We start from the raw sequence: 18,933 nt of genomic DNA, 5'->3' as shown, positions 1-18,933 counted from the left end.
TCACTCCAGTTCACTGAGTTCCATGTGAAATTAATTGTCTTAGGTGCATGTCCTGTCAGATTCTCTCTCTGTTCTACAATACTCTTTTCTTTAAATTGCTTATGTGGTTCTCTTTGAATCTTACAGTCACATCTGAAGAGACCTTTGTGGTCACTATAGCTCATCTACATCATCTTTGAATAATTTTTATGTCAGTTCAATATAAGGCAACATAAGCTGAAAAGACTCCAGTTTCATTCTGAAAATTTTATGCAAAAATGATAAGCCCATGCATTCAGTTCATTCAAGTGTAAAGGAAATTGAAAAGAATAGACTGAACTGGGTTTCACAATATTGTTTAAAAATGCCCCGAGTTTAAGTTAGCTGCCAGATGACTACACTGAAAAGTGATTTTTTTCACATTAGCTTAATGCTCTGAAATACGGGAGAAAAAAGAGACAAAGACAAAATGCAATGCAAGACTGGAAAAGCAGATTTATCTGTTCATGAAAAAGTTACTGAACATAACTGCATTTTAATTAAAAACTTACAAGTGCCTCTGGTGGCTCACTGAATTGAGAAGGCACATTCATTTTTGGATTTGCGATGGACGATTATAGATCAGATTCAGCCATTCCTTTGAGGTGGTGATATGGTGTCATATTTAAATTATCATGAGCAACATTGGATTTTTTTCCTAGACACATTTTCACCAAAAGATCTTAATGAAACTATTGACTGGAACACACTTTTATAACTAAAGAAGCAGAAGTAGCAACATTAAGGAGGTTGAGGTATTTCTATTTAGCTGTGAATAAAACATTTTTTATTGTGAAATCAATATAATTTTTCACAGCAAAATTAATATAATTGTATCTCTGACTGCTATATATATATATATCAAGCAAAAAATTTTTGGCAATATTATCTCTACTAGTGCTAGAGCTTATATACAAAAAACCCCAATGTGCAACCGTAGGAGACCATAAGCACTATTGTTGTGTTTAATAAATCAATTCAAATTTATGATGTTTCTTAAAAATGTGAATTTTTTATTGACAACTTTAACAAATGAGCTAATAATTTAAGTGAAAAAATGTATTACAAAATATTAAATATTTCATATATACTAAAATCTACTTTTAGTCCAATTGGTTATGACCCTCAGTCCTCTCCTATTTATATCCTCAATCTTATCCTAATCGAACTAAATATACCCTAACCTCATTGATGTTGTAGTAGGTCTATATGAAGGAATACACCACTTATTGCTTTAACAATCTTGTACCGTGTAACTTAAATTACATTCCTTTATCCATACATTTAACATGTATTAGTGGTATATCTCCTTTAGCTGATTTTTTTATGACCCAACTCTAATTGATTGAACAAAATGCACTAACAGAGCACATAAGCTGTGTTTTAACCAAGCATCCACAGACAATTTTGGTGGCTCCATTTTTTGATCAGTGTTGGATGACTATAGATCAAATGCAGCCTTTTCTTCAGATGACAATTTTCTTTAAATTTTTATTCAAATTACTGTGAGCAATACTGTTATTTTTTTATTGTTGTTTTTTTTTTACAAATGGTTTATATAAAAACATTGATTGGAATATACCTTTACAATATTTAAAATCATGTTTTAGGTTCAGAGAGCTGCAATTTGCCCATTTGTTTTTGAAATGGGATCTCTGTGCTCCAATGAGAGTTAAGCCTCTATTGACTATTGTATGCTATCAGTGTTTTCTGAGCCATATATATCTATATCTATCTATCTATCTATATATATACACATATACATATACATATACACACACACACTCGGTTTGTTTGACTCTGCCCTTAAGACCCAGTGCTATAAAGCAGTTTGATCAATTGAAATGGTGTTTACAGAGATCGAGAACCCCAGAAATTTCCGTGAAGCAGAATTTTGATACATGGATTCATGTCGGGAACAGATTAAGGGGCCGATACAATGCAGTGCGCTCAGCCGAGCGCACTGTTTAACCTGCTATCAGACGCGGTTTAAATAGGCGCTAATCCACCCCCTAATACAATAGGGGGTTTAGCGCTTATTTAACGCGCGTCCAACGCGGAGTGAATGAGTTAGCGCTCATCACATGCAAATGCATGTGAACGAGGCTATTACTCATTCACTCCAAATGCAAAAAAATAAATGTGCATCTCAGACGCACATTTATCGCTCAGCTATTAACACCTGCTTTTCTGTACTTTTTTAAAAGTAAAAGAAAAAAAAAAGCGACACCGAGTTTATCAGCATTGGTGTTCATAACTGGCAGACCACCAGTAACCGTGGAGTCGCGTTAGCAAGGAAGTGCGACTCCCTAATTTGCATATTGCATGGCGCCCCCCTTGTGGGTGCCATGCGTGCATTAAGAAACCGGGCGCTGAAAAGTCAGCACCCGCTTTCCGCGTATAATAATAATATTAGACAAGTAACATTTTGGGAATAATATGCAAGACAGGTAATGTCTTATATTCAGCTTGTTTGAAGAAAGTATTTGGACATTGAAGCACTTCAAGAAAGGCTTTTAAAGTATTGGACCAATGATTATAACACTCTGATCTTCACATAATTTATTTAAGTGCCTGGGTCCAGCTTATGATGGTCCTATAATAACATACATTAAAAAATGTGTTTGGTTTATTTATTGTTAATCATACAAAATTATTGCAAAAGGGAAAGCATGGGCAAGGTGGTGGCTGTTTCATTCGACTCTTAATGGAGTATATCTACTAAGCTACATTACAACTACCATGGTAACACAGTTATCAGTTCTAACACCTCCTTGAGATCAGGCTTTAAGGGCTGATTAAGTAAAATAATGATATGAAGAAAGTAACAGCATTACCATGGCTGTGTGAAAGACAGTGCAACCATAGTAGCTCGAGTTTCCACATGCTAACCAACCCAAAGCGAAAAAGCAGTTAGCATGAAGAATCTTCCTCCACCCAACCATCCCCAGGCCCCCCCCCCCCCAGGTAGAGTACCCTTTGGGAGAAATACCCATCAGCAAGCGACAACGCCCCTCCCCCCAAAAAAAACTTTGGCAGTCAAAGCCCTTTCCCTTGTTCTGGTAGAACTAGGACATCCCTCCCCATCCCAGCAGAAAAAGAACTCCCCACAGAGAAGCAATGTCCCCTCTTCTGATACAGGAGAGAGCTCCCATCTGAAAGGTGCCCTCCCCCCCACCTCCCCAATGGTGATGCCATGTGCTTTGCCACTCAGGTTACAGTATCACAGGTTCAAATCGATTCCTAGACTGGCAAGAGGAGGATCAGTATATTCCTGACACTCAAGACGGAGGGCACTAGGAGAACTGAGGTCACAAGTGAGGTTTGGGGGGGTTATAAGACCCAAAGGCGTTTGGTGGGGTAGGGGAAGGGCTTCTGGTGTTCCTTTCTAACTTATGGTAGCTGGTTGACTGCTTCCAGAGGTTTTGACTACCAGGAGGGGGTTCTTGCTTTGGCAGGAGCGTGGGGCTTTGTTCTGCAACGGAGTGCTCTCCTCTGGGGGGATTCTTCTCACATGTGGTTGTCTAATTCTTGGATGGGGGGGTCCTCCATGGGTGGGGGGGGGGAAGCTTCAAATGCCAGGGGCGTTATTGTCTGACAGAAGGTTCTTGCTCTGTAGGGAAGGGGTAGAAGGATGTTAAGACTTGCCAGAGGGGAAGGATCTTCTCTGGGAAGGTACCTAACAGAGGGCTACACTGAGGCAGGCCGCATATGGTTAGACAGTTAACTACACTTCTGAAGTACAGTTAACTTTCTAGATTTATAATACTTGAGTTAGGCCTGTTGCATCCATCGGTCTCAGATGGCTTCGACATCTGTGCCTCACCTTTCTTCCTTCTCTCTCCTCAAGCCTTGGGAAGATGGCTGCTGCCGCATCTTCATGCCGCTTTCTTCGGCGTCCCCGGAATGGCAACGGCGAAGGTGTTCTCCATGTTTCTATGAGGGCCTCCTAGGGTGCGCACGCGCGCACGCCACCCACGTCTTTATCTTCGTCATGGCGGGAACCTCGGGGGCGTCCCCTCCAAGTGACATCATGCCATCTGGGTATTTAGCCTGCCCTTCGTTTGCTAACAAACTGAGTTAGCAAGGATCGTGAATGGACTGGAATGCCTCCGGTCTAAGCTGCTCTGCCGCTTCCTTGCTGCCGCTGGAAGCTCTCTCTGCCCTTCGGGGTCTTTCATTTCTAACCTGGGTACCTGCTCCTCGAGGGCCCTTATGCTTTCTTTCAGGTGCCTATCTGGGATACTGGGTACTCGCTCCTCGAGGGCCTGCTCTCCCTGCCTTCGTGCCTGCAATTCAACTACTTCTGCCTGCCAGGATCTCCATCAATACAGCTATCTAGTTCAGTGAGTAATCTAACCTTGTCAGTCTGTCTCACCTACAGCTCAGCGCTGGGAGTCTGCATCCGAGACTTCCTCTACTACCTCGCGCTGCCTACCATCTATTCAAATGTGGGACTGTTCTCCTCTGCAAGAACCCCTGGACTGCTTCTACTGGTTTACCTCACTACTGCCACCCCCTGGCCAATATCTCCAAGCTGTATAATAAATACAAATCCTCTGTGTCTGCGTGTATAGTGTCTATCCTAGTACTGTGGATCCTCACGGGGCTCCTCCCCGTGTGAGTGGCCATCGCGCAGTACCCAAGAATGCACTCTAACACCTCAAAACCATAACAAGGCCTCTTAGTAAATCCAACATTAATTCCTAATGGGGCTGTTAGCATAGGTCAGCTCTCTTTCGGAGTTATTTGCATGCACACTGGCATTCTCACTGTAATGCTAATGCACATGCCAATATTTCACATTAACCCATTTAGTAAATCAGGAATTAAGTAACATGAGTATTAACTGTATACATTAAGCTGAATATCTTTTGGTATATGGAACCCTTATTCTTGCAGAGATGAAACAACCTTGGAAGGAAAATGAGGCGCCACACTACTAATCTCATGCGGAAACCAATGCATAAGAACAATGAAATGCCACAGTGGGTCAGACCAAGATCCACTGAGTCCAGGATCCTGTCTCAGACAGTGACTAGTGTGGGTCACAAGTCTTACGACGATCCTAAAAAGTAGATTTGTTATTCATTTCCTGGGATAGAATGGCTTTTCCTAGTCTACCTGCCTAACAACGTTTTATGGACTTCCTCCAGGAACTTGACTAAAACCTATACTAAACTTCGCTATACTAGTTGTTGTGATCATGTGCTCTGACTATCGATTCCATCAATTTGATTGTGAGTTCAGTGAAAAGGTACTTTTAATAATTTGTTTTAATTCTGCTGATTTTATTTCATGGTATGTCCCCTTGTTTTAATATTATTTGAAAGAGTAAATAACCGTCCTTTATTTACCTGTTCCACCCCTTCATGATTTTATAAACTTCTGTCATGTCCCTTCTCAGCTGCCTATTTTCCAAGCTGTAAAGCTCTCACTTGTGTAGCCTCTCATGACAGGGAAATCATTGCATTCCCTTCATCATTTGTGTTACCCTTCTCTATACCTTTTCCAGTCCTGTACACAACACTCAATATGCAGTCATATCAGAGATCTATACAGAGGCAATATGATATTTTCTGTTTAATTTCCATTCATTTTCAGACCTTGCCTAACATTTTATTTGCATTTTTGACCGCCACAGCACACTTTGCTAAGGATTTCAATGTACTGTCAACAAGGACTCCAAGATCTTTTTCCTGGCTGTTGACTCCCAATATAGAATTGAGCATTGTGTTCCTGTACTTGGGATTATTTTTCCCTATGTGCACTGTTCTTTTCCACATTAAATTTCATCTGCCATTCAGATGCCTGTCTCACAACCACTTTCTGCAGTTCCTCACAATTTCCCTTTACTAAAACCATGTTGACTCTTCCCCATTAAGTTATGTCTATCTGTATTGCCAGTAATTTTGTTTAAGACTAGCTTCTACTATTTTGCCTGGCACCAACATCAGGCTCACCAGTCTACAGTTTCCCATATCACCCTGGAGCCCCTTTTAAAAATATGTGTTACATTGGCCACCTCCCAATCTTCAGATATTGTGGCTGTTTTAAACCTTTCAGGACTCTGGGGTGGATACCATCTAGCCTTGGTGATTTGTTACTCTTCAGTTTCATTGTCACAGAGATTTGTTTTAGTTATTTAGAATTACTACCATCAAAGAATATTTCCAACTCAGGTATGTAAAAACCAAGATAACAAATTTAATCATTTTTTCAGCTAGTTTCATGTCTTCCCTGACCACCCCTTTTACTCATAGGTCATCTAGCAGCCCACTTGACTCCCTCAAAAGCCTTTTGCTTGAATGTACTTGAAAAAGTCAATATAAGTTTTTGCCTCTATGGCAAGCTTCTCAAATTTTCTCTTGGCCTGTTTTACTAAAGTTTTACATCTAACTTGCCAGTACTTATGCTCTTCCCTATTTTCTTCAATTGGGTCTGCTTTCTATTTTTTTAAGATGCCCTTTTGGCTTTAACTGCATCTTTCACCTCCCCATTAAACCATGCTGGCAGTCATTTGGTCTTCTTTCAACCTTTTTAAATGTATGGGATACATTGTAACTGGGTTTCCAAGATGATACTTTTAAACAATGAACTGCAAAGAATTATCAGCAGAACTTTCCCAATCAAAATCTCATTAAATCACTCAAGGGAAGATAATATTTCTTTTTAATAAAATATTTTTCAACAAAAAATAATATCTCAAAATGTCATTCTGACACAGCAAGTGAATGATAACTGAGTGCTCTACCTGATACCATCTGAGGCCCACTGCACGCGAGAGGTGGTGGATGCATATCATAGAAGCACATTATAAGATTCTGATGCTGTGTCTGAAATTTTGAGTAATTTTTTTTAATGTTGAAAAATATTTTATTAAAAAGAAATATTTTCTTCCCTTGAGTGATTTGATGAGATGTTTAAACAATGTCCATACCTCATGCAAACTCTAAACCTGTTCAGTGTTTAGGGTAATATATGTCTCTTACAAATTAAAAACAAAACATGCAATGAATAGGTGTAAGCTGGATGATAATGTTGCTGTAGTGGTCTTGGATTGATAAATGTATGTATAAGCAACAAGACTTATTAATGGCATCTGTAGAAACACTGGAGTGAACTGTTAAAAGTGAATTTTAAAAGCCCGGTGCACACAAAAACCAGGAGATATGCGAATATGTTGGGCCAGCTCGCATGGAGCAGATTTTAAAAGGCGCCTGTGTAGTGCATATTTGTCGATACATGCACAAATGAAAAGTTCTGAAAAAGGGGCGGGGCATGGGGGCTCCTGGATTTCACCCTGAAATTTGCACATAAATTCTTACCTGCACTGGCATACACCAGGGTCCCCTACTGCATAACTTTACTTCTGCTATGGATGGAGTGTAAGTAGTAAAAAAAAAAAGATATAGGCAGATCAGTGGGGTTTTAAAGGTAGGGGCTAACAGGACAGAAGGGAGGCTATTAAACTAGGGAGATTTGGAAGTCCTATCCCTTACCTAGGCAAACTGGGAAGAACTGGAAAAACTGGAAAGGGCATCGGTGCGCGTGTATACTAAAATCCCCCCCCCCCCCCCACTTACATGGTGGAAGCGGCATTTGCGTGCATAAGCGAGCATCCACTTAAAATTTTGTGCACATGGGCGCAGTCAGTCCATTTTATAATATGCACGCATATATGAGTGTATGTCACAAAATGGCCACATCCCTGAGCGTGGGCCGAACGCACACACGTGCGCCCGCATGTCCATACCGTCCCTGTGTCCATGCAGGAGGAGCAAAATGTTGCAATAACTCAGATGCACTGTGAAGCAGCCTACAATTATTTTGTAAGAAAAATGTTCCCATTTATGTTTACATCAATTCATATTAAACTGTCACAATTGTTTTTTAACAGCCCAAATAAGAAAGTCAGCAAATATGTGCATAAGTTGCACCAAGTTTTAAAGCAAACTTACATACCTATACTCACTTTGAAAATTATTCCACCAAAACTACCTCATACTATTACACCTCTTAATTTATATGAATACATTTTTCAGGAAAATTTCAGCTCATAATTTTGAAAATGCAAATGTATGCATGCAAGTGTAAATCCCTCCCCAACTCCATTCTAGAAATGCCTCCACTCCGTCCAGGTAAACTTATGAGCATAGAAGACATACCCATGTAAGCTGCCTTGCATAGGTCATTTCCTTGGGTAAAAGATTGTTTTATCCACATACATGCCTTTGAAAATTAAATTTATAAAGATTAGAAATTAGTTATGGGTTTTATATTATCAAAAATTTTATTTTGTAAATTCAGAAACTAAATATACTTTAGTACTTATTTTATTTAGTAAATAAAAAATGTCCTTTGCTAAAGGATAGCTGTGACTACTTCACATAACTTACCAGTCCTCCCTTGAGATCAGGAAAGAATTCAGTGTTAAGAGTGTATTTTATTATAAGGCTAATTTATCAATCCCTCACAATACCAATAAATATGTCTGGAAAGAGATACGAGACTAGCTATAGCCAAGTGTATGTTGATAATACAGTCAGGAGGAAGACCAATACTTTGATCAACAGTAACAGAATTGCAGAAAAGATTTAGGATATGTTTTGGACAGCCCTTTTTCCTCCTCTGCCAGCTCTGCACACCCAACCCCTTCTAGATGATAAAGTTTTCACAACTGCCATCCAGGTCGCAGTAATTTCCCACCTGGACTACTGCAACTCCTTCTAAGCTGGGATCCCTAACACTTCAAATTCCTGCCAAAATACTGTAATTCACATGGTAGTAAAAACAAACAAATTTGATCATGTCATTCCTGTTTTAAAAAAATGTTACACTAGCTGCTAACACTCTACCACACCTAATTCAACTTCCCAGCCCTGACCTTTAAAACACTCATAGGCCTAGTGCTTCCCCCCAAAATCTCTCAACCCCTATACACTATCATGCCTTCTCTGCTCATTAACTCAGGCATGTCTGGAGATCCCCTCTTCTAAAACAATAAGTCTCACCATCACTTGGAAAATAAAACCTTTGCAGGAGTAGTCCCAGCACCCATGGAACTCTATTACTTCACAGCAGACTCACCCCAAACCTGATCTGTTTCAGGAAACTGGGGAAAACCTAACTCTCTAAAGCAGCTTTCGGTCCCCAAAAATGATATAAACTCTATGTAAAATCTGTGTTTTAACCAACTTGACAGCGGTACTGCAGTACACCATACTACATATTCTTAACATGACTTGACCTACCAAGGACAGTCCAATTACTTTTGGCATCAGCTGGCTACGTTTCCTATACACGACACCTTACCAATTATACATTCCTGTCTTGAATGTTTATATTTATACTTACTGTACATTCTACTCCATAATTACTGTACTGTGTCGTGTGTTTATATTTGTCATGCATCCTATTTCACAATTACTGTGCAGTATTATAACCACATTCTTTGAGCTATATTATTGCCAACTACTTTATAACACAATTTCAGCTCCTTGACTGAAAAAGCATGTCATAAATAAATGATTATGATGATGATAACGATGATGATTAAAAGGATCTCTCCTACAGAGAAAGATCACTATATCTAAAGCAACCCAGACATTTGTCTTTCAAATCTGTACTTAAAAACCATCAATGTCAACAATTCTATCACCACCACCCCCCTCCCCCCCCGCCTCCCCCTCCCCCCAGCTCCCCCTTCCCCCCCCAGCTCCCCCCTCCTCCCTAATGCCCAACCTAAATCCCCTCTGCCATAATTTAAGTCCTCTGTCTTATCCCCAAGGGAGATGAAGAACTGCTCTTTAAAACCTCCATTTATGTGTTCACATAACCTAGAAATCTTAGCTTTGTTGCTCTCCTCTGGATGCTCTCCAGAATTTTTCAAGATTCTTCAAAGTGTGATGCCCAAATCTAGGTACAGCAAAGGTTTTACCAATGTCTAATAGGATAGGAGAATTACTTCATCTATCCCCTGAGGACAAGGGTGCAATTTTCAAAGGGTCTGTTTGTTCACATACAACATTTTGAAAATTGCCCTCTCCGTATAGTCTCCAATCATGCTGCCTCTATAACAGTGAAATATTAAATATGCTGTGTTTTTAACTTCATTATGACAGCATATAACCACAGAGTACAAAATCTATGGAACACCTCTGCAACAAGGAGGATAATTTTATAACAATCCACATAGGGTTAAAGTCTTTCTACCCTGCAGATTTTAGCCCAGATTTTCAAAACAGACTTATGCACATTGAAAGTTCATGGATTGTTCTGGGCGCACACACACAGGTGTAACTTTCTGCGTGTACCTTTATATGCATACTTTCAAACCAAAAAAATATGCGTGCAAATGAATTCCCCACTCTGACTCCAACCCCTGGAACGCCTCTTGCAGTGCAGGTAAAAGTATGTGGGAAATGGGAGTTTACACGCACCTTTATGTGCACAACCACCTACTTTATTTTCAAAGTGCCACTTAATATACAAAAATCTGGGTTTGATGCACATAAGTCGCTTTGATAATTACCCCCATAATGTATATTTTAAATTTAAATTTATAAATTGAAAATTTACGCATGATGAAACTCTTTATTTCAAACTTTTTACCCATTCTGGTCCATGACACCACTCTTTTAAAATGAAATGCACTACTCAAAAGCAATCATTAATATGTTAATTTTAAAAAATTAAAATGACACACTTTTAACATTAATGCTTTTTTTATATTTATTGCTGGGAAATACTGAGATATGCTTAAAGAGGACAACAAATTGACTTTATGTAATGTTTCCAATTATTGTGTGTTATTATCTATCCATCTGCCTCTGAGCTATTTCCAACAACAGAGGTGCAAAATGACATTTATATATAACTAATGCTGTCAGCCCAATACAGTTTAATTTAAAGTCTCTCTCTTTCCTTATCAATCCAATAGGTTCATATTATATTGAAAAGCAAAGAATGGAGGACAAGAAATATTTAAAAATAATTGAAAATAAACATTTTTGATCTTGCTCATGCTGGCATTTATTTTATTTATGCAAATATCTTGTCTGCCTTTCCAAAATGAGATGTTCAAAACAGATTACAGTAATTAACATAAAACCATTCACAAATAAAAATCACAATATAATGTACAAAGATAACAAAATAAGCAAATTGACAAGAAATATGATAAAACCTCAGTTCATACATAAACTAACACAAGATTATCCACAATATATATATAATAAGACCTAACTGAAAATCAAAATGAATACTCAATGCAAATTATTTAAGTTATCAAAAAGGCAAAACACATCAAATCTCAACTAAATAAATGATAAAGGGGATGGAACAGCTTCCCTATGAGGAAAGGGGGAAGAGATTAGGGCTGTTCAGCTTGGAGAAGAGATGGCTGAGGGGGGATATGATAGAGGTCTTTAAGATCATGAGAGGTCTTGAACGAGTAGATGTGACTCGGTTATTTTCACTTTCGAATAATAGAAGGACTAGGGGGCATTCCATGAAGTTAGCAAGTAGCACATTTAAGACTTATCGGAGAAAATTCTTTTTCACTCAACTCACAATAAAGCTCTGGAATTTGTTGCCAGAGGATGTGGTTAGTGCAGTTAGTGTAGCTGGGTTCAAAAAAGGTTTGGATAAGTTCTTGGAGGAGAAGTCCATTAATGGCTATTAATCAATTTTACTTAGGGAATAGCCACTGCTATTAATTGCATCAGTAGCATGGGATCTTCTTAGTGTTTGGGTAATTGCCAGGTTCTTGTGGCCTGGTTTTGGCCTCTGTTGGAAACTGGATGCTGGGCTTGATGGACCCTTGTTCTGACCCAGCATGGCAATTTCTTATGTTCTTATGTTCTTAACTAATGGAGTTTGGAGCAAAGACTCAACGGTGATTACTCTAATGTTAGATTCATTAAAACAATGATTTAATAATAGTTGCTCAAGTTATTAACTTGGTATAAATGATCTGTGTACTATATAACTAATATAATATAGCACTATATTCAGGGATCTAATTTTATAATAATAGATTTGCTGTATAATTTTCAACCGTTTATTCATAAGGACCCCTCTATCCTCTTTTTAGAAACATTTTACCCCTTCCCCGCTGTAAAAAGGCATATGAACACAGGCAGTCGCTCCTTTTGCAAGTCCCAGTAGCAGTACAGAAATCAGTCCACAGCACAAAAGTAAAAAGACAAGAAATTATAATATGTTTTTTTAAATTATTGCCTTCTTGGAAATGTATATAATGCTAGAACCGTGGTGATAGAACAATTCATCACAGGCAAGTTTTATTTTCTATTCAAATTGTGCTTTAAATTTTACAAGTATTTTAATGCTTTCAATCTCTGTTTGGATTATATTGCTTTAATAGTTGATAAAGAAAGCACTTACCAAGTAGCTCTTGTCTAGCTGGACAGTAGTTGTCTAATTAGGTAGATGTCCTGAGAAACTCTTCCTCCTGTGAAATAATTAAAGGCTGTCAATATTGTCAAACTTTGAATGGCAGCAATGTCACTTGGATGGCTCATGAAATTCTCATGAAGGGTAACAGAGCATTTGAAAATGCTGACATCTGAGGGTGGGAGGGGGACTCAGGGCTTGTAAACATAAAAACATTCATAATTAAAAGAAACACAAACAACATAAAACAAATAATGATCAAACCATCATAGGGTCACCAGGGAAGAAGAAATTAAGGAGGCTTAGCCACAACAGACATTGTCTACTCTGATAGTTCACATACTTGTCTACATAAGTAAGCATTCAGTTGGGTTTTGGTTTTTTTTTTGTTTGTTTATTTGTTTTTAAGATTTGCAACATATGAGAGAGTCTACCCAAAAAGGGAGAAAATTCCAAAATGAAGGGCCTGCAACTGAGAAACCTCTCTCATGAGGTCTATGAATGGACCAGAAGATGAAATAAAGCAGAAAACTGCTAAATAAAGGTGAACAATTTCTGATGGCTAAGGGCCTCATTTTCCAAAGCTAAGGGACTCATTTTCCAAAGCTATCGCAGGCTTGCGCTGTTAGCGCAAGCCTGCGATAGCTAGCGAAAGTAGCTCAGGCCTGCGCTACTGAAATCGGGGCGGAGTCGGCCCCGGAAGTGGAGGAGTTGGGGGCGTCCCCGGGGCCAACTCCACGAGGACGGCGCACACAGCGGAAAGGTAAGGCCCTTTTCGCTGGCTATTTTGCGCCCAATAACTACACCTTCTATGGTGTAGTTATTGGGCGCGATGCCGGCAGCGATCGCATCGCAGAGGTGCGATCGCTGCCGGACCGCCCCCCTACTTCGGCCCCTGCCTCCCCGTTAGCACGATTTTCTAAAGTATCGCAGGCCTGCGATACTTTAGAAAATGAGGCCCTAACTGCTCTAATAAAAGATTAGAATGTAAAAAAATGCATGTTATTTTTACAAAAAGTCAACAATATAAATACTTATTAGTTGTTATACCCTGGTAAAATCTCTCATTTTTTTCAGATTATTTATTCTAAATACATACTCTAACTTTTTGGTACCTGGAATAGTAATAAAATATAAGAAAACCAAATGTAAAACACAAACTAAGGGGATAAATATTAGGGATGTGAATCGGGTGCCCAATCGTTCCTGCTATCGAGATCGTTTGGCAGCAGGAAAAAATAGTTTTCCCACATTTCCCCGGTTTTTTTTTTTAGTGAAAAATCATTTTTCAGGTTAGTGCACGCTAACTCCCCGTTAGCGCGCACTAACAAAAATAGCAAAAAATAACAAAAAATAACAAAAATAAACGTTTTTTTGTTAGTGCGCACTAACATGAGTTAGTGCGCACTAACGGGAGATAGTGCGCACTAACCCAAAAAATGATTTTTACGAAAAATCGGGGGTAAAATTGATCGTTTCCTTCTTTTAACCGATTTTTAATGAATTTAGAAATATCGTACGATATTTCAATTCATTCAATGCAATTCATTTCAATTTCATTCAATTCATTAGAAAAACGATTCACATCCCTAATAAATATGCAAAAGGTGGTGAAGATGACTAAATCTCTCCAGATGTATATCTTACTATGGACTACCATAGAGGACGTACTTAGCAAAATATTCTGTTGCTACAAAATCAAAGGAATTTTGAGTCTTTCCTTCTTACTGTTGGATAATCGTTGATTCCTTAAATAGGAGTTGATCATTTCCACCATTAATTATGCCAACCCTTTTCCACAGTTAATATGAAATTTTAAGCCACGCCAGTGTCTCTCTAGTTTATACACATGGGAAGTATTTCTCTATGACATTAAATAGACATCATGCTGGCTCACACATATCATCTTCAGTCACTAAATTTCATTTAATGAGCTTAAATATTTCAAGCACAGTTTCTTTTTCAAAATAACAGAACAAATTCTGATTAGAACAGTAGCTTATCATTTATTATGACTTTTCCAACAAAAAAGAGCTCAAAGCGAGTTACATCAAGCTTAGTTTTACAACAGCATTTAAAGGGGTTACTGATAAGATAATGTGTCGGGGTGATAGAAAAATAAGGCTCATAAACCGACGCGCAGGCGCACATGTGCACACATTCATCAGCCCACGCCAAGGGATGTGGCCATTTTATAACATATGTGCATGTTATAAAGTAGACTAACCACATGCACAAATACATGCAATTTTAAGTGGACACATGTCTATTCGCACAAATTCCATTTCTACTGTACAAGAGGAGGGATTTTAAAAGACCCACACCAATGCCATTACCAGTTTTCCCCAGTTTGCCCAGCTAAGGGATAGGACATCCACACCCAATTATTTTAATAGTTTCCCTTCTTCCTGTTAGCCCTGACCTTTAAAATCCCATTGATCTGACTAGAATTTTTGATTTACACCTTACACGTCCTCCATAGCAGAAGTAAAGTTAAGCGTCAGGGGACCCCGGCACATGCCTGTGCGCGCAAATAGGGGCGGATTTTCAGAGCCCTGCTCGCCTAAATCCGCCCAAAACCGGGCGGATTTAGGCGAGCAGGGCCCTGCGCGCCGGTAAGCCTATTTTACATAGGCCTACCAGCGCGCGCAGAGCCCCGGGACTCGCGTAAGTCCCGGGGTTTTCGGAGGGGGCGTGTCGGGGGGCGGGCCCGAACCACGCGGCGTTTTCGGGGCGTGTCGGGAGTGTTCCGGGGCGGGCCCGGGGGCGTGGCTACGGCCCAGGGCGGCCCGGGGGCGTGGCCGCGCCCTCCGGACCCGCCCCCAGGTCGTGTCCCGGCGCGCAGGAGGCCCGCTGACGCGCGGGGATTTACGCCTCCAAATCCCCCGACAAAGGTAAGGTGGGGGCTTAGACAGGGCCGGGTGGGTGGGTTAGGTAGGGGAAGGGAGGGGAAGGTGAGGGGAGGGCAAAAGGAAGTTCCCTCCGAGGCCGCTCCGATTTTGGAGCGGCCTTGGAGGGAATGGGGGTAGGCTGCGCGGCTCGGCGCGCGCCGGCTATACAAAATCGATAGCCTTGCACGCGCCGATCCAGGTTTTTAGCAGATATGCGCGGCTCCGCGCGTATCTACTAAAATCCAGCGTACTTTTGTTTGCGCCTGGAGCGCAAACAAAAGTAAGCCTATTCGCGGAGTATGAAAATCCGCCCCATATTTATTAGGGGTGTGCATTCGTTCCCTACGAATTGGTAATCCGCAACGTATAGGGCCATATTTGTTGTATTCGTGGGGAAGTGAAATGTATCGTGATTCCGTACGAATACAACAAATCTTCGCCGAAATATTCAGCCGTCTAAAGGAGCGAATTTAAACAAACCCCCCACCCTACTGCCCCCCCCCCCCCGAGACTTACCAAAACTCTGTGGTGGTCCAGCGGGTGGTCCGGGAACTATCTCCTACACTCGTGCCCTCGGATGCCGGTATTCAAAATGGCGCCAATAGCCTTTGACCTACTATGTCGCAGGGGCTACTGGTGCCATTGGTCAGCCCCTGTCACATGGTAGGAGCAATGGATGGCCGGCGTCATCTTGTGCTCCTACCATGTGACAGGGGCTGGCCAATGGCACCTGTATCCCCTGTGACATAGTAAGGGCAAAGGCTATTGGCGCCAATTTGATTACTGGCAGCCATCGGCCCGAGTGCAGGAGATCGCTCCTGGATCCCTGCAAGACCACCAGGGACTTTTGGCAAGTCTTGCAAGACTTGACAAGATGGCGCCAGCCATCCATTGCTCCTACCATGTGACAGGGGCTGGCCAATCGCACCGGTAGCCCCCTGTGACATAGTAGGTCAAAGGCTATTGGCGCCATTTTGAATACCGGCATCCGAGGGCATGAGTGTAGGAGATAGTTCCCGGACCACCCGCTGGACCACCACAGAGTTTTGGTAAGTCTCGGGGGGGGGGCAGTAGGGTGGGGGGTTTGTTTAAATTCGCTCCTTTAGACGGCTGAATAATTCGGCGAAGATTTGTTGTATTCGTACGGAATCACGATACATTTCACTTCCCCACAAATACAACGAAAATGGCCCTATACGTTGCGGATTACCAATTCGTAGGGAACGAATGCACACCCCTAATAAATATGGGGCGGATTTTCATACTCCGCGAATAGGCCTACTTTTGTTTACGCTCCAGGCGCAAACAAAAGTATGCTGGATTTTAGTAGATACGCGCGGAGCCGCGCGTATCTGCTAAAACCTGGATCGGTGCGCGCAAGGCTATCGATTTTGTATAGCCGGCGCGCGCCGAGCCGCGCAGCCTACCCCCGTTCCCTCCGAGGCCGCTCCAAAATCGGAGTGGCCTCGGAGGGAACTTCCTTTTGCCCTCCCCTCACCTTCCCCTCCCTGTGCCATTTTGAATACCAGCAGCCAAGGGTGTGAGTACAGGAGATGGCTCCCGGACAACCAGGAAGTTTTGGTAAGTCTTGGGAGGGTCAGGAGGGTGGGGGGGGGTTGTAGTTAATTAAATTTTAGCCGGGGAACGAATACGCATTAACGCATAAACGTATTGGGGGGCCCCCCTTGCCGAATGCAACGTATCTGCCCCCCCGATGAATACGAATCCTGAATGCAACGTATGGCGTCCCTATGCACATCCCTAGTATTTATGCACTAATTTCAAGTTTAAATCCAGGAAAGCCCATGCCTTGCCTAGACCATGCTCCGACCCTTTTTGGAACTTTTCATTTATGTGTGCAGCGGCAAGTACATGTGTATCCATGCCGTCTTTTAAGATCCCCTTGGCACACTCCAGCCCAACTTGTGTGCATATTTCCTGGTTTTGGAACATGTTGGGCTTTTAAAATTCACCTTTAATTATAATTGGATAATATCTGAGGAGTTATAATGAGGTCAAAGTATTAGTAGAATACAGCATCAAAAAGAGGAGTGAAGAAAACTTAAAGAAAGAAAGCATCGATTGCAGCACCATAACTTTAGAAATACTCATGGACTTTTAGTCTAACATAATAGATGATCATATTTTGGAGCCTTTCAAAGTCTTATTGTGCATATTTATTATATCATGCCTGTTATTAGATGAAATATAATGTTGTGTAATTCTAAAGTTGTAGTGTAACAGTCAATATTTTATTATACTTTGTTTCCACCTCCTTTTTGATGTTGTTTTCTATATAGTGAAGGTAGTGTGGTACTTCTATTTTGTTACAGGTATTAGTAAGAAACAAAGGGATATATTAGAGTAGTCTTTTTAGGTGATGATTGGGAAAGCTACAAGGTATTTCTATGTGACAGAGCAATTTTGCTTTGTCAAGTAATCTTTTAGATCAGGGGTTCTCAATTCAGTCCTCAGGAAATACCCAGCCTGTCGCATTTTCAGAATATCCACAATTAACATGAATGAGACAGATTTGGATATAATGGAGGCAGTACATGCAAATCTAGCTCATGCATATTCATTGTGAGTATCTTAAAAACCTGACTGGCCAGCTGTGTCCCAAGGACTGGGTTGAGAACCCCTGTTTTACATAATGACAGGATGAAGATGCGACGTAGTTTTCAAATAGTCTTTTAGATGATAAGAAGGTAAGGTGTGAGGTATTTTTCTAGGTTTCATCTAGATAAGGAGCATCAGGTTAACAGCCAGGAAAGGATTGCAAGGGTGAAGCAGTAGAATTGACTGCAGTAGTTTTTGGTGCGTTTAAATTGTTCATTTAGGTGTTGAGCGGTGCATCTTGAGAGGCAGGCCATATTTCAGATTTTCATATTTTATAACTGGCACTCATACAAATTATCACCTAGATGCACTAAGCCACTATATATTTTCGTGGGAGGGTTCCCACTATCTTGGGGGAGTGGGAGTGGCATTGCAATAGTAGACCCCCTCCCCTGAAAAAATATTGCAGCTGTATGGCACGTTGCTTTGTCTCGTGGCAAAACACTGTGGTACAAAACAAAAGTGGCTAGTAGCCCTTTAGACATGATGGTGACCCCAAACTCAAGGGGCTGCCATTGCCTTAAAGGGCTGCTGCCAAAAAAAAAAAAAAAAGAGCTGTGCCAAAAATACAAAGTGAGTGGAAGTCAAGACTGACACCCCCCCCCCCCCCCCCCCCGTTCACTCCAGGGCCATAACTTGAGGTGATCCAGACACCCAAAAGTATAAATAAATGAATACAGTCCTCACGGAGTGACGGTTTCCCCTCACCCTCCAATCCTGTCTTCACTAAAGTCAATGTCCCCCCTCACTCCACCTTTTCATTGAAATAATGGCTGTCCCTACACCCACAATAGTTATACACAATTGTTGGGGGATATAGTGACCCCCTATACCTCTCCATTCTCCAAATATCAACAATACAATGAGGTTCAGTGGCCGCCCCAGTCCCACCCCCACATCCCCAAGCACCCCCTAGCTTCAACCCCCCTCCTGCCCCCCCCCAAATCTTACAAAGAGGGCCACAATCCCTCGATGGGGCCCAGGGTGC

At 41.1% G+C, this 18,933-nt stretch overlaps 1 protein-coding gene across 2 annotated transcripts in view; it reads right to left on the bottom strand.

Annotated features, from left to right (window-relative positions):
* The window catches only part of PLCB4 (phospholipase C beta 4), an 855,807-nt gene that overhangs the window by 522,342 nt on the left and 314,532 nt on the right, over positions 1–18,933 (bottom strand). For both annotated transcript variants that reach the window (XM_029593509.1, XM_029593508.1), the window contains one exon: positions 12,427–12,493. The gene's annotated coding sequence lies outside the window, so the exon portion shown is untranslated. The remainder of the gene's footprint in view (positions 1–12,426; positions 12,494–18,933) is intronic.

Source organism: Rhinatrema bivittatum, chromosome 3, assembly GCF_901001135.1.
Source record: "Rhinatrema bivittatum chromosome 3, aRhiBiv1.1, whole genome shotgun sequence".
Taxonomy (NCBI): Eukaryota; Metazoa; Chordata; class Amphibia; order Gymnophiona; family Rhinatrematidae; genus Rhinatrema; species Rhinatrema bivittatum.
This window is presented reverse-complemented; position numbering and strand designations above follow the sequence as displayed.